The following is a 16,246-nucleotide window of genomic DNA, read 5'->3' as shown; positions in this document are numbered from 1 at the left end:
GAGAGATTTATGTATAATGACAGTAAGAAATGGATAAAAGACGTAAAAAAATAGGACAACTTTATTTTCTATATCTTCCTTGTCATGGAGAGATAAGAAATTCTTTACAACTTCGAAGAATATGAAGAGGGATTTATGTATGATGATAGTAAGGAAATACAATGATTTAACTGACTGAATATAAAGAGACGAACAAGAAATAATATAATCTGTTGCAGTCGTACCATCGAATCGCCAGCGTGCAAGAGCGCATAAAGTCCCCGGGCGAAGGCGCACCGACGATCGTAAATGCTCTATAAGAAGGGCAAACCTCGGCCGTGAATATTCCTTAGCTGGCAAATTTCGAGAAGAAAAGGCAGGAACTCCTTGTGCCCAATGGCGTGTGAAGCGGTGGTCAGTTGACGTGAGTTATGGCACAATGGCGGACATTCTGGGAGGTCCTTCGTCCATAAAAAGAAATGGGGGGGAGGGGGCGGGCGGGGGGGGAGGAGAGGGCTGTCTGGTCATGGGGCTGGGGGTATATAATCGGTGGGCTATATGGGGACAACCAGACAAAGGCCCAGAATTCTGAGAATCACATTTTCACGATCTGAATTGAGTTTTATATACATTTTTTCTTAAAGAGTTTTCGCTAAGTGTCTGAGATGCATCTGGTATAGACAATCGCAAAACAAATGCATTGGTAATGATAAGACAAAGGTTCAGAATTCTGAGAATCACATTTTCACGATCTGAATTGAGTTGTTATATACATCGTAATGAGTTGTTATATACATTTTTTCGTAAATGGTTTTCGCTAAGTGTCTGAGATGCATCTGGTATAGACAATCATAAAACAAATGCATTGGTAATGATAAGACAAAGGTTCAGAATTCTGAGAATCACATTTTCACGATCTGAATTGAGTTTTATATACATTTTTTCGTAAATGGTTTTCGCTAAGAGTGTTTGAGATGCATTTGATATAGACAATCGCTAAACATGGGGTTTATTTAAGTTCTAGGTTAATTCTAAGGGGGAGGGAAACACAGAACAAGGGCCCAGTTTCAAGGGAAGCCCTTTTCCTATACCCAACACCCACCCGAGTTTGGTGGCGCTAGTGATGTCTAAACCCCAAAGGATTCTTTTCTAGATAGTAAGTCGTGTGTGTATACTATGCTTGGTTGAAGGTGTTGCACTATGCGTTTCAGATGGTGAAACATTCACTCAAACGCACATATACACATATACATCCCTTTAAATATATATATATATATATATATATATATATATATATATATATATATATATATATATATATATATATATAGAGCTACAAATGTCCTTTAATATCTAAATCGCTCTACTCGGAATTAATATATTTTCATATATGTTTAACCGAAAGGGGAATTTATTCAGTCGGGTTGGCGAAGGCTTCACTGCCAGTCCTGGAATTGAAGATGTCGATGGCTCGTGCCCGTCGGCCGGCAATTCTATTATCGCTGAATAAATTCCCCTTCGGTTTAAACATATATGGAAATATATTCCAATTCCGAGGTAGAAGCGAATTGGATATTAAAGGACATTTGTAGCTCGATATATATGTATATGAATCACGGTAATGTGATATGACTTATATATATATATATATATATATATATATATATATATATATATATATATATATATATATATAAATATATATTATATATATATATATATATATAACTTAAGCCTAACAGGTACAGTAAAGTTTTGAACTATGTGAGTGTGTGTGTGTGTGTGTACAGCATTTATCCATCGACATAACCTCTAGGCTGCTCTTACTTATTAACCAAAAGAAGAACGAATGAAGACGAGAGAGAAAACAAAAGCTGGCGAGATGAACCTAAGAGTTTTCCCTGAGCCCTTTTCTCCTTCCTTCTATGTCCCGTGACAGCATTTCTCGGTTGTCAGGTCCAACGTACGCAACTGGGACTGACAACTCTGCCGGGCTGGATGTTAGTTTGTCGGACGTGTGGATTTCGTTTACAGGAAGGGTCTCCTTTTTGGAGGGGGGGGGGGGGGGGGGGGGGGGGGGGGGGGGGGGGGGGGGGGGGGAGGTGTTGGACGAGAGAGAGAGAGAGAGAGAGATGCTCGATTAGCTGATTGCCACTTGCCTCGTCTCTGTCTCTCTTCCTTCCTTCCTTCCTTCTGTCTCATCATCATCATCATCATCGCCTCTCTGCTTTTTTCCAGTCTCCTCATCAGTTCCAGTCGTTTTCATGCTTAGCCTGGACCCTTTGCCTTAAGAGGAAAGACAACTGACGAATTACTCTGAAGAGAGGAAAAATATCTCTCGAATCACATTCGAGAAGAGAAAAACAGGCAAGGAAAGAAAAGACAAGCATAAAAAAAAACAAGTAAGAAGATTTTGAAGAAACAAATCAGGTTCGAACAAAAACCGACTGGTTCAGTTCGAGTTTGGGAACTAATGAATTGGTTTGTGTACCGGAATACTATTGTAAAACAAGAGAGGTCAAATCTGAGGGGAATATTGAAGAAGAAGAAGAAGAAGAAGAACCTGAATGGGAGAGATCTGTGGAAAAAGGGACGAGGAATTACTGAAATAATCAGAAAAAACATTAAATGGAGAGGAGGAGGAGGAGGAGGAGGAGGAGGAGGAGGAGGAGGAGGAGGAGGAGGAGGAGGAGGAGGAGGGGAGGAGGAGTAGATTAAAAACTGAAAGGATAATGACTGAAGTGTAAAAGCTTCAAATACCGACGAGAAATGTAAAATGAAATTTCCAGTGAAAATGGAATGACGAAAATCACAGAAGGAAAATATCTCGGTTGGTGGGAAGGAGAAGGAATTACTAGAGGAAAGAACTGAAAAATCCCAGTAAGAGTAGGAGGACCGGGGAGGAGGAATAGGGGGAGGAGGAAGAGGAGGAGGAGTACCGGGAGGAGTAAGGCAGAGTCCCGTAAATCAGAACAAGGGGACGTAAACCGATTAAGTAAATGAAGTGGCGGGGATACTGGCTTCGTTGACCGCCGTTCCCCTTTCAGGGGGGAGTGGGGTGGGGGGGCGCGAAGGGGATGGGGCCTTCTCCCCCACCTTCCCTGTTTCCCTCGCCCAAACATCCCTTTCAGCGCTTCCGATTGCCTATTTGCCTCTTATGAGCAAAGATAAAACGGTGGTAGCATCGACAATTCCGCCCTTTGAAGGAGACGTCAGATCTCGTCCCGTTTCCTGTCGCTCGAGAGTGTGGAATGTTTGTGTTGATTTTGGGGGGGATGAGGTCGCTGGCCCCATCGCCAATCAGCAGCTCCAGTGGCATGAGCGGTATGGTCTTGGCCTGCCACTGCGAGTTCGATTCTCGGCCATTCCATTGAAAGATGTTTATTTCTGGTGATAGAAGTTCACTCATCACTCTCGACGTGGTTCGAAAGTCACGCAAAGCCGTTGGTTGGTTCCGTTGCTGAATAACTACTGGTTCCGTGCAACGGAAAAACACCATACAAACAAAACAAACCCATCGTCAATCGCCGTTTCACGTTCTTCCGTCTACCATTAAGTATTTCTCTTCGGTCTATTGCTTTACGTATGCATGTTCCGTCGCGTGGTTTATCGTTCATACACGTCTACGTGTTTTGAATAAATCATGAAAATCAAAACGGACACTTGTGAAGTCGAAGCAGATATCTACCTGTTGGACCAAACTCTACTGGACTTTGCCAACTATAGGTAAGTGTATGGTGCCTAGGGAGTGTCTCCCTCTAAGGCTGTACACCTTGCGTAACAGAGAGTTTGCTCAACTCCTTGATCAAACTGTGATCCTAGAGACAAGGATTGGATCAAATTTCTCTTTGCCACTATTCAAAGGATCGTTACATGTATTTTTAAACAGTAAGGATTCAGCACCAGCAATTGAAATATGGGAAATGAATGTATAAAAAGAAACTCACAACACTGCAGCACATTGATTCACAACCTCATTCACAAAGAACACGAAATGTTGTTTACCCCCTTTGCTTTCATTCAATGTGACGCAAGAAAATGAATCGAAGCAATATTAGATATGTCGCAATAGTGGTGTCTTTAGGGTGGGGGCAAAAGAGTAAACAGTAAACAACTGATAGGAGAGGGCAGAATGAATAATAAAAAAAACAGACCATGAACGGAGGTTCAGTAAAAGGAATGATAGGGTTTCAGTTGGGGGAATCTGTCACTTCAGGTGGAATAATTAATTTCCCAAAGATTTTCTCTGTATTACACCACTCAAATGATTTCCCAATTATTTATTTATTTGCTTTAGTATTTTTGTTCGTCAGAATCATTTTCGTGGCTTATGCACCCTTCTTCCTCGTTCATTGCTGTTTTCTTTTTTTATTCTCCCCTACTTGCCTGTCATCCCTTTACCGCGGTATTTAATTGGTTATTTTAATCCTTTTCTTCATACTTCAGGGACGCTCGTAATTGTTTCGGTTTTTTTTATCTTATTCTTCAGCAGCGTATATACAGCTCTCTCTCTCTCTCTCTCTGTCTGTCTGTCTCTCTCTCTCTCTCTCTCTCTCTCTCTGTATATATATATATATATATATATATATATATATATATATATATATATATATATATATATATATATATATATATAATATATGTCGAAATTGGATAAAACTTCTTAAAATACGGGGAAATTTAGGTCTCTCTCTTTCTGTCCGTCTCTCTCTCTCTCTCTCTCTCTCCTCTCTCTCTCTCTCATCTCATCTCATCAGGGGATTACGTGGACGGACCCGAGTGGAAGTCCCAAATACCCTGCGGAATGTATCAATCGCATACGAAGCTCCTCTGCTCTTTGCTCATTTCACCCTCTCCTTCTTTGTTTACTCTTTTGTCATTCCGCTGTTTCTTCTATAGGCGGTTATAAGTTATCAACACCAGTGCTGAATAGAGAGAATAAACGCAGCTTTATTAAGAAACGTAAAGATATCAAACCCGCTGCGAACACAGTTTTGAAGAGAGACACATAGCAGCATCCAAACGCCTGCTGTTCATGCAGGTGCATCATTTAACGTAATTCTTTCATTTTTTGTAAGTCTATTAAAACGGAAAATCTTCACGTGACCTTAGGAAACCTAATATACCAACCAATATGCTAATAACAAGATGGTCATACATGATTTTTGAATATGACGTTTACAGAAAGTAGGGATTAACATGCTACACTATGATAGGACTCATATACACTTTGAAGTAGTCTAAACTTTGGATCTTTCTTAAGATAAGAAAAAAAAAAAAAAAGAATTCTGGGCCAGTGAAGAGATGATTGCAAGATTTTATCTCATCTAGTTCTTCATATCTCTCAAGGCTATCCCTATTTTGTCCCTGAGTATGAGAGAAATCGGTCTCTTTTTCTCACTGAAAGTACATTTTACCAAGAAATTATTATATTGCGCTGCTAATAATATAAACTAGCTGTTTTTATAGCTATTTTTTCATTTCTGAGCTAGTAGTAAACACTGACTTGTCCGCCTTTCCTTCCTATACTTATTATTATTATTATTATTATTATTATTATTATTATTATTTTTATTATATTATTATTATTATTATTTATTATTATTGGGTTTGTCTATCACAGTCCTGCAATTCGACTGGGGGGTATTTATGTAAATAAAATACATGTTTTGAAAACAGAATTACATAATCTGTAAATAGAATCCATGACCTGAGGGGTCATTGGTGAATTAGGAGCGTCTTACGTGACTAACACAAATCTAGATCACGCTGTGCAATGCCTGCAGTAGCCTGGTTTAAGTTTGTTTGAAAACATCATCGATTCATACCTTTGTCAACTTTTCATAACACCTTCCATGGGAAGCGGTTGACCTGTTAACCTGCGCCGGAAACTTGTAACTTCCGAGCCGGCGGACTACGTATGTTTTTTATATGTGAATCGCTGAGGATAGCTAATGTTTCGCTATCGGCGTGATGCTCTAAGAATTCAGTTTCTACTTTAGTGATCAAACGGAACAGTCTCATGACCGAACTATCTCTCTTGTAATGGAGTTGAGAAATAAAGTTGTAGTACTGTTATCAACTTATCCGTTTGAATCATCTCCCTATTCTAAGAAGAACCACTTTACTAAGATACAACGTAGGAGAGAAAGCAAAAAGAGGAAACTAGTAATGCTTTACGAACTACAGTCGTAGAAAAGACAACAAGTCTTTCGCCAAAGCGGAAGAAACAACATTTATAGTATGGGGGTGGCCGGGTTGAATCCTGCCTCCTTAGGAGTCCATCACTTTTCTTACTATGTGTGCCGTTTTCTAGGATCACACTCTTCTGCATGAGTCCTAGAGCTACTTCAGCGTTCTAGTGTTTTCAGATTCCTTTTCAGGGATCTTGGGATCGTGCCTAGTGCTCCTATGATTATGGGTACGATTTCCACTGGTCATGGTCCCATATCCTTCGTTAATTTCTATTTTCAGATCTTGATACTTATCCACCCTTTTTTCCCTCTCTTTCTCTTCAAGTCTTGTGTCCCATGGTATTGCAACATCAATGAGTGATACTTTCTTCTTGACTTTGTCAATCAACGTCACGTCTGGTCTATTTGCACGTATCACCCTATCCGTTCTGATACCATAGTCCCAGAGGATCTTTGCCTGTTCGTTTTCTATCACTCCCTCAGGTTGGTGATCGTACCACTTATTACTGCAAGGTAGCTGATGTTTCTTGCACAGGCTCCAGTGGAGGGCTTTGCCACTGAATCATGCCTCTTTTTGTACTGGTTCTGTGCAAGTGCCGGGCATTCGCTTGCTATGTGGTTTATGGTTTCATTTTTCGTATTGCACTTCCTACATATGGGAGAGATGTTATTCCCGTCTATCGTTTTTTGAACTATCTGGTTCTTAGGGCCTGATCTTGTGCAGCTGTTATCATTCCTTCAGTTTCCTTCTTGAGCTCTCCCTCCGTAGCCATTGCCATGTGTCATCGCTGGCTATTCTTTAGTCTGTCGCATGTATTGTCCGTGCATTGGTTTGTTGTGCCAGTCCTCTGTTCTGTCTGTCATTATCCTGTCTCCGTATATTTCTGGGTCTTCGTCTACTTTTATTAGTCCTTCTTCCCATGCACTCTTTATTATTATTAATTATTAATTATTATTATTATTATTATTAATTATTATTAAATTATTATTATTATTGATTATTATTATTATTCTTATTATTATTATTCTTTTTTTTTTTTTTTTTTTTTGCTCATTCACAGTCCTCCAATTCGACTGGGTGGTATTTATAGTGTGGGGTTCGGGTTGCATCCTGCCTCTTAGGATTCCATCACTCAACCCTCCTTACTATGTGTGCCATTTCTAGGATCACACTCTTCTGCATGAGTCCTGGAGCTACTTCAGCGTCTAGTTTTTCTAGATTCCTTTTCAGGGATCTTGGGATCGTGCCTAGTGCTCCTATGATTATGGGTACGATTTCCACTGGCATATCCCATATCCTTCTTATTTCTATTTTCAGATCTTGATACTTATCCATTTTTTCCCTCTCTTTCTCTTCAACTCTGGTGTCCCATGGTATTGCGACATCAAATGAGTGATACTTTCTTCTTGACTTTGTCAATCAACGTCACGTCTGGTCTGTTTGCACGTATCACCCTATCTGTCCTGATACCATAGTCCCAGAGGATCTTTGCCTGATCGTTTTCTATCACTCCCTCAGGTTGGTGCTCGTACCACTTATTACCGCAAGGTAGCTGATGTTTCTTGCACAGGCTCCAGTGGAGGGCTTTTGCCACTGAATCATGCCTCTTTTTGTACTGGTTCTGTGCAAGTGCCGGGCATTCGCTTGCTATGTGGTTTATGGTTTCATTTTTCGTATTGCACTTCCTACATATGGGAGAGATGTTATTTCCATCTATCGTTCTTTGAACATATCTGGTTCTTAGGGCCTGATCTTGTGCGCTGTTATTCCTTCAGTTTCCTTCTTTAGCTCTCCCCTCTGTAGCCATTGCCATGTGTCATCAATGGCTAGTTCTTTAGTCTGTCTCATGTATTGTCAGTTATTGGTTTATTGTGCCAGTCCTCTGTTCTGTCTGTCATTCTCTTGTCTCTGTATATTTCTGGGTCTTCGTCTACTTTTATTAGTCCTTCTTTGCATGCACTCTTTAGGCACTCGTCTTCACTGGATTTCAGATATTGCCCCAGTGCTCTGTTTTCGATGTTGACGCAGTCCTCTATACTTATTAGTCCTCTCCCTCCTTTCTTTCGTGTTATAGTAGTCTGTTCGTATTTGCTCTTGGGTGTAGTGCTTGTGTACTGTCATATGTTTCTGGTTTTCTGATCTATGCTGCGGAGTTCTGCCTCCGTCCATTCCACTATTCCTGCGCTGTATCTGATTACTGGCACTGCACAAGTGTTTATGCTTTTATCATATTTCCGGCGTTGAGTTTTGACTTGAGTATCACCTGAGTCTCTGCATATATTCTTCCTGATCGTGTCCTTCATCTCTTGGTGTTTTATATCCCCTCCTTCCATTATTCCCAGGTATTTGTATCCTGTCTCATCTATGTGTTTGATGTTGCTCCCATCTGGTAGCTTATCCCTTCAGTTCTCGTTACTTTGACCTTTTGTATGTTGACTAAGGCGCATTTTTTTCTATTCCAAACTCCATCCTGATGTCCCCCAGATACAATCCTTACAGTCTGGATTAGGGTATCTATTTCCTTGATGCTCTTACCATACAGCTTGATGTCGTCCATGAACATCAGATGGTTGATTGTGTTGCCTCTTTTCTTGAGTTGGTACCGGCATCCATCTTCTGTAGTACTTTTGTCATGGAATCATGGCTACTACGAAGAGTAGTGGGGACAGTGAGTCGCCCTGGAAGATCCCTCTCCGATATACCTCTGATAGTCTTATTCAGAGCTTGTAAGTATTGTATTCCAGTTGCGCATGTATTTTGAGGAAGCTGATGGTGTTTTCCTCTGCCCCCATATATTTTCAGGCATTCTATTAGCCATGTGTGTGGTATCATGTCGAAGGCTTTCTTATAGTCATCCATGCCATGCTTAGGTTGGTTTTCCTTCTCCTACTGTTCTTCATTACCATTTTGTCTATCAGAAGCTACGGTCTTTTGCCCCTGCCCCTACTTCCTTCTGCAGCCTTTCTGTTGGTGGGGATGGTGTTTGTCTCCTCTAGGTAGTTGTATAGCCTTTAACATGATGATACTGTTAGTAACTTCCACATTATTGGTAGGCAGGTGATAGGCCTGTAGTTACTGGCTATATTTCCCTTACTCTTGTCTTTTTGTACTAAGGATGTTCTTCCTGTGGTCATCCATTTTGGTTTTGGGGCATGGTGATTTGAGATACAGTGCTGGAGTTGTTCTGCTATTCGTGGGTGTAGGGCCTTGAAGTTTTTGAGCCAGTATCCATGGACTTCATCGGGACCTGGGGCTTTCCAGTTTGGCATTTTCTTTAGTTGGGGTGTTGACTGTGTCTGTCGTGATCTCTTGTGAATCTTTGTTTTATTCTCCCTGTTTCTTCTCCTTGACTTCCTGGAGCCATGTTGCATGTTTGTTGTGTGATACCGGATTGCTCCATATTATTATTATATTATTATTATTATTATTATTATTATTATTATATATATGTTTTTTTATTTTATTTTTTTTTGCTCTATCACAGTCCTCCAATTCGACTGGGTCGGTATTTATAGTGTGGGGTTCCGGGTTGCATCCTGCCTCCTAGGAGTCCATCACTTTTCTTACTAGTGTGGGGCCATTTCTAGGATCACACTCTTCTGCATGACTCCTGGAGCTACTTCAGCGTCTAGTTTTTCTAGATTCCTTTTCAGGGATCTTGGGATCGTGCCTAGTGCTCCTTTCATTATGGGTACGATTTCCACTGGCATGTCCCATATCCTTCTTATTTCTATTTTCAGATCTTGATACTTATCCATTTTTTCCCTCTCTTCCTCTTCAACTCTGGTGTCACATGGTATTGCGACATCATGAGTGATACTTTCTTCTTGACTTTGTCAATCAACGTCACGTCTGGTCTGTTTGCACGTATCACCCTATCCGTTCTGATACCATAGTCCCAGAGGATCTTTGCCTGATCGTTTTCTATCACTAACCCTCTCAGGTTGGTGCTCGTACCACTTATTACTGCAAGGTATGCTGATGTTTCTTGCACAGGCTCCAGTGGGAGGGCTTTTGCCACTGAATCATGCCTCTTTTTGTATTGGTTCTGTGCAAGTGCCGGGCATTCGCTTGCTATGTGGTTTATGGTTTCATTTTTCGTATTGCACTTCCTACATATGGGAGAAATGTTATTTCCGTCTATCGTTCTTTGAACATATCTGGTTCTTAGGGCTGATCTTGTGCCGCTGTTATCATTCCTTCAGTTTCCTTCTTTAGCTCTCCCCAATCTGTAGCCATTGCCATGTGTCATCGCTGGCTGGTCTTTAGTCTGTCTCATGTATTGTCAGTGCATTGGTTTGTTGTGCCAGTCCTCCGTTCTGTCTGTCATTCTCCTGTCTCTATAGTTTCTGGGTCTTCGTCTTCTTTTATTAGTCCTTCTTCCATGCACTCTTTAGCCACTTGTCTTCACTGGTTTTCAGATATTGCCCAGTGCTCTGTTCTCGATGTTTTGACGCAGTCCTCTATACTTAGTAGTCCTCTCCCTCCTTCCTTTCGTGTTATGTATAGTCTGTCCGATTTGCTCTTTGGTGTAGTGCTTTGTGTATTGTCATATGTTTCTGGTTTTCTGATCTATGCTGCGGAGTTTTTTCTGCCTTCGTCCATTCCACTATTCCTGCGCTGTATCTGATTACTGGCACTGTCCATGTGTTTATGGCCTTTTATCATATTTCCGGCATTGAGTTTTGACTTGAGTATCGCCTTGAGTCTCTGCATATATTCTTTCCTGATCGTGTCCTTCATCTCTTGGTGTTTTATATCCCCTCCTTCCATTATTCCCAGGTATTTGTATCCTGTCTCATCTATGTGTTTGATGTTGCTCCCATTCGGTAGCTTTTATCCCTCAGTTCTCGTTACTTTGGCCTTTTTGTATGTTGACTAAGGCGCATTTTCTATTCCAAACTCCATCCTGATGTCCCCAGATACAATCCTTACAGTCTGGATTAGGGTATCTATTTCCTTGATGCTCTTACCATACAGCTTGATGTCGTCCATGAACATCAGATGGTTGATTCTGTTGCCTCTTTTCTTGAGTTGGTACCCGGCATCCATCTTCTGTAGTACTTTTGTCATGGAATCATGGCTACTACGAAGAGTAGTGGGGGACAGTGAGATTATTATTATTATTATTATTATTATTATTATTATTATTATTATTATTATTATTTTATGATTATTATTATTATTATTATTATTATTATTATTATTATTATTAATTTATTATTTTATTTTATTATTTTTCAAGATGCGAGTATTCAAGTCAAATATTATTCTTCATATGTATAACTGAATCACGAAAGTTTGGAACGCGATAAATCCATAAATAAAGGTATAACCCACGAAGGAAAAAAACAACAGAGTTTCTGCAAGATCTTTCGACTGAACGTCCTTTACTCAGCAGACAAACTGACTTACGTGAGAAATTGAGGGTACAGGAAAAGTCGTATAACTGACGGATAGGGATTATAAGGAGATTAGTACCTAGAATCCGACACACCTGGAGAATGAGTAACCTTTCCAAACAAGCATAAATAGTCTAGGAGCCTAATGCCTCTATCTGTTAAAATAAAGGATTTACCCTACACGGTTAGCCTCTCACGTTTTGGTGCATTTATAAGATAGATTAATATATAGCACACCATAATCGGGACGGCTCTTAAAAATCTGGCCTTTCGAACACCTAAATATTGCCATAAATAGCTCTCTAGATTAATCTATCTTATTCGCGTTGGCCTCTTTCATTAAATGTTATGCCATATGATTGTTTGTTTATATATTCGCGTAATATTCTGGTAAAATGACCTTGATACAATAAAGATGGAAATGATATACCAAAAAATTACACATATAGGCCTTTGGATCATTTTATAAATGAAACAAATGATGACTTTGGGAAAATTTACCGGAAAATTCCTACATCTTGGTTAAATAATCAAGCTGCAATTCATAAAATACCATAGCTAAAATAAGGAACATTTGCCCAAATTTGCTAGTTTTACTGGAAATTATATATAAAAACCCATAATTCTAAACTATCGATAAAGTTTGATATTTGCATAAACTTGGCCCAACCTCAAAAATACTATTCATGTAGCACCAACTTACACAAAGAATTATAAATTGTATAGTATGACTTTAAATAATACCGTTTTCTCTCATAAATAAAAATTAAATCAGATGTAAGGGAAATGAAAGCACATACAAAAAGAGTGGATTAGATTCCTATGAAGTCTCATATGACCAATCGTTGGCCATAACTCCACCCAGTCTTTACAATTTAGTTACACTTCTCCAGATAATGCAGGTAAAAATTAACTTTTTTTAATCCACAAGATATTTGTGAAAGTGTTTTAAACATCTCCCAAGACATTGTGTCTGCCGTAACTGGTTTGCATACACCCAAGCATGTTGGTTTAGCTGTATATGTGTATCATAAAACTTGGAGCAAAGATATCATAACTATGCTTAGTCGTTTAGGATTGTGTATTAGTAACAGTGAGCTCCAAAGGGTCTTAGGAACTGTAGAGGCTGAAGTTGATGAACAAACAAATGATGCAAATATATCTATTCCTGCAAATACAGTTTTAGGTAAGTTCACTCACTTTGCAATTGATAATTTAGGTTTCTCTGAATGTACACTTGATGGCTCTGGTATGCATATGACAAGCATGGTTATGTACCAGCCAGGGTTGCTGGAAGGCCATGTATTTGGCAAGGTACTTGTGGATATAAGACACAAGTGTCCCACACATAGAGAGTATTATGGCACTTCTGTAATGTCAATAAACACAGTCCATTCTGTAAAGAAGTTTTAAGCATGAGCTATTCCCAGAAAAGGCCAACAGCATATACTTGAATTCTTACAGGGCTCACAATCAGATACCCCAACTATTAATCTCTGTTGGAAGTTACTCCGACTTTGTCTTAGTAAACTTCCTGAGCTAAAAGTTGATTGCTCCGGATAGAGTGTTTCATGCTATGCTGAATCATAAACACATTCCAGTTACAGCAATTGGGTACTGTCCCTTCCTATCCTACTCAATTCACCAATTCACCCAGCAGTTGTAGCAGAAGGAGTGAAAACATGCATGAAAACAAGCAAAAAGTTGGGGATGACACATAGTGTAATTACCCAGGATGAATCTGTTTATGAGATTATTTACTCTGCAAAAATGCACCAGAGGAATATGAAAACCTGTATGCTAGGTGGCTTCCATTTCTTAACAAACTCTCTAGGAGCAATTGGAAAGCTTATGTATGGTTCAGGTTTGAAAGAACTGTTTGTCCTTCAGCAATGTACTGAAAGATGGCACAGCAGAAAGAGTCCTCTCTGGCAAAGGTTACTATCAAGCAATTAACGCCCACATGCTTGTGTGTGAGGCGCTGGAAGCCCTTAGGTTGGATGACTTTGAACACTGGGTGATTAAAGAAGGAATCAGTATGGATGTAATGACAGAAATGTCTGAATTAATGTCCTTACTGAGTAGGGAACTAAAAGAGGGCACTCCCATACTGCAAACAGTGGACAAACTTCAAAACCTTCTACCACATTTTAAATTTTTATAGATCAGTTTGAATCTTGTAAAAACTACGGCAAAACCTGCCAGTTTTGGCGTAACTACTTACATATGATAGAGATCCTACTGTCATACATTCATGCAGAGAGGAGTGGTGAATGGCAGGAGCACTTATCAGCAACTGCAGAAATGGCTGAGTATATAGCAGCTGCTGATCATACCAAATACATTAAAGCAGTAATGTGTGTTATCCACATAAAATGGGCAGTTTCAAACTGAGGCTCCTGAATTTTGAGGCCTTTGAACGTGGATACTTTACTGTGAAGCAATCCTCTTAAGAACTTAATGCAGTCTGGACAATGTAACTCATGTGATCACATTATACCAGCCATTGAGAGTGGCCAGATTATTAACCCATTTGTATATGGCAAAATGCTTCTTGTCTCCATAGTTGATGGCAGTGTGGCAACAGAACAAATCAGTGATGATTTACTTGAGTAAAACAAAAAACATGGAAAAAAGCATTAGCTGAGTTTATGAGTACTGGTAAAGTCAAGAAACTTAATCTTCGCACATTCAAAGCTATAACATCGTGCAAAAAGCCAATAACACAGAAGAGGAGGTAAGTGAACTTGTAAATGAGAACTGTACTTGAAACAAACGGTGATGGAACTAGAAAGAGACGGTCACTCTGTGGAACTGAAGGAAGTTTTGAACCATGAGATGCACAACTACCCTCCATCTATTGCCTCTATGAACTCATCATGTGATAGGATTGTACTAAGAACAGGTAATAAATCATCACTTTTAGGAATGTTGAAAAAAAGTGGAGTCTGACTGAGTGCCCTTCAGATATAGAAGAATGGAAGAGCAAGTCTGGCACTGTGGTGGATGCTATGGCACAGGTACGCTCATATAAGCCATTCAGCAATGAACAAGGAGATACATATATGCCTGCCATATCCTTAGCGCTCTTGTGAGAGTAACAAGATAGAGTGAAATACACATGGTAGCAGATAAGTATGATGGGAAAATGGAAAGTGGAATCAGTTTGAAAGATGCCAGTGGATGTTGGGATAGATGAGGACATTCACAAATTGAGTACAGTATCAGTAGTAGCCATGTCATAAAAAATTGCGATAGCATTCTCACAAGAAACATAAGTAAAGCTCATTTGTTACAATGTTTGTATGAACAGTGGTCAAATCTGACCCATATCATTCCAGATGGTGAAACTGTAGTCTTGATTGGTGGGTTTGAAAATAGGTATGAGGTTAGAAGAGTGAGAAACAGAAATACAATTCTTAAAGTAAAGGAAAAGGATGATGATATCGTGAAGTTGGTATCATCCACACAAGAAGAAGCTGACACCCGTTTATTCATGTCTATAGCAGCCTGTATCCATGTGGGATGTTCAAGAGTTGTAATTAAGGTATCTGACTCAGACATTGTGGTGATAATTATATATATATATATGATTACCTAGCAGCAAGAGGCTTATCTGTACTTCTTTAATTGACCAAATAATTAAAGTGACAGAGTCAGCCACTATTGCTGCCTACCATCCACAGGAATTTAGCAATCTCAGTGCACTTAGACATCACCTATAGGCTAGGAAGAAGAACATAGAATTATTACCACCTACAGATGATGCCTTTCGCCAACATGTTTTAAGGACCATCTTCCAAACATGTGCTTGGGTAAAAGCCATGCAGACTCACCCATCTCTTCCATCACCCCTCGAATTTGGCTGGATGATGCTACCGAGTGGTGCAGTGCATCCTCTAGTGATGACGAAAAATTCACTACCATCATCAATGCAAAGTACACTAATCTGCAATTGCAAACAGATGTACGTGAAAAACTGCCCTTGTAGTCATAAGCAAATGGAATGTGATGTAGATTGTCCATGCCGTGGGGACATTAGCATGTGAGTGCGTAAGCAGATGGACATATCAGATGATGATGATGCTTAGAATTTCTCCAACCACAGATATTTATTAATTAATGCATTATTTGTTGTCTTGCAAACTAGTATAATAAATATATTTTGGGAGTAGACCCTCTCTCAAACATGTCTTGTTGAAAAGGATTGCTGCTTAAGCTCCAATAATTTTATATATAGTCTTCTCTATTTTCCTTATCAGAGACTTTTCTGTGCTGCTCAAACTGGGAAGCAACGTGCCAAAGGGGATCGTCAAAACTGATAGAGTCCTTTCCGAAAGAATATCGGAAATGATCATACCGGATTTGAAAATCTCCTTTGGCACGTTGCTTCCCAGTTTGAGCAGCACAGAGAGGTCTCTGATAAGGAAAATAGAGAAGACTATATATAAAATTAATGGAGCTGAAGTAGCAATCCTTTACAACAGGACATATAATGTATATATATATATAATATATATATATATTATATTTATATATATATAGTATATATATATATATATATATATATATATATATATATATGTGTGTGTGTGTGTGTGTGTGTTTGGGTGTTGTGGGTGTGTGTGTATGTGTCTTTTTTTATTAGTTTCTTGTTATTATGTGTCACA

Source organism: Macrobrachium nipponense, chromosome 31, assembly GCF_015104395.2.
Source record: "Macrobrachium nipponense isolate FS-2020 chromosome 31, ASM1510439v2, whole genome shotgun sequence".
Lineage (NCBI taxonomy): Eukaryota > Metazoa > Arthropoda > Malacostraca > Decapoda > Palaemonidae > Macrobrachium > Macrobrachium nipponense.
The sequence above is the reverse complement of the archived record's forward strand: the minus strand, read 5'-3'. Positions refer to the sequence as shown.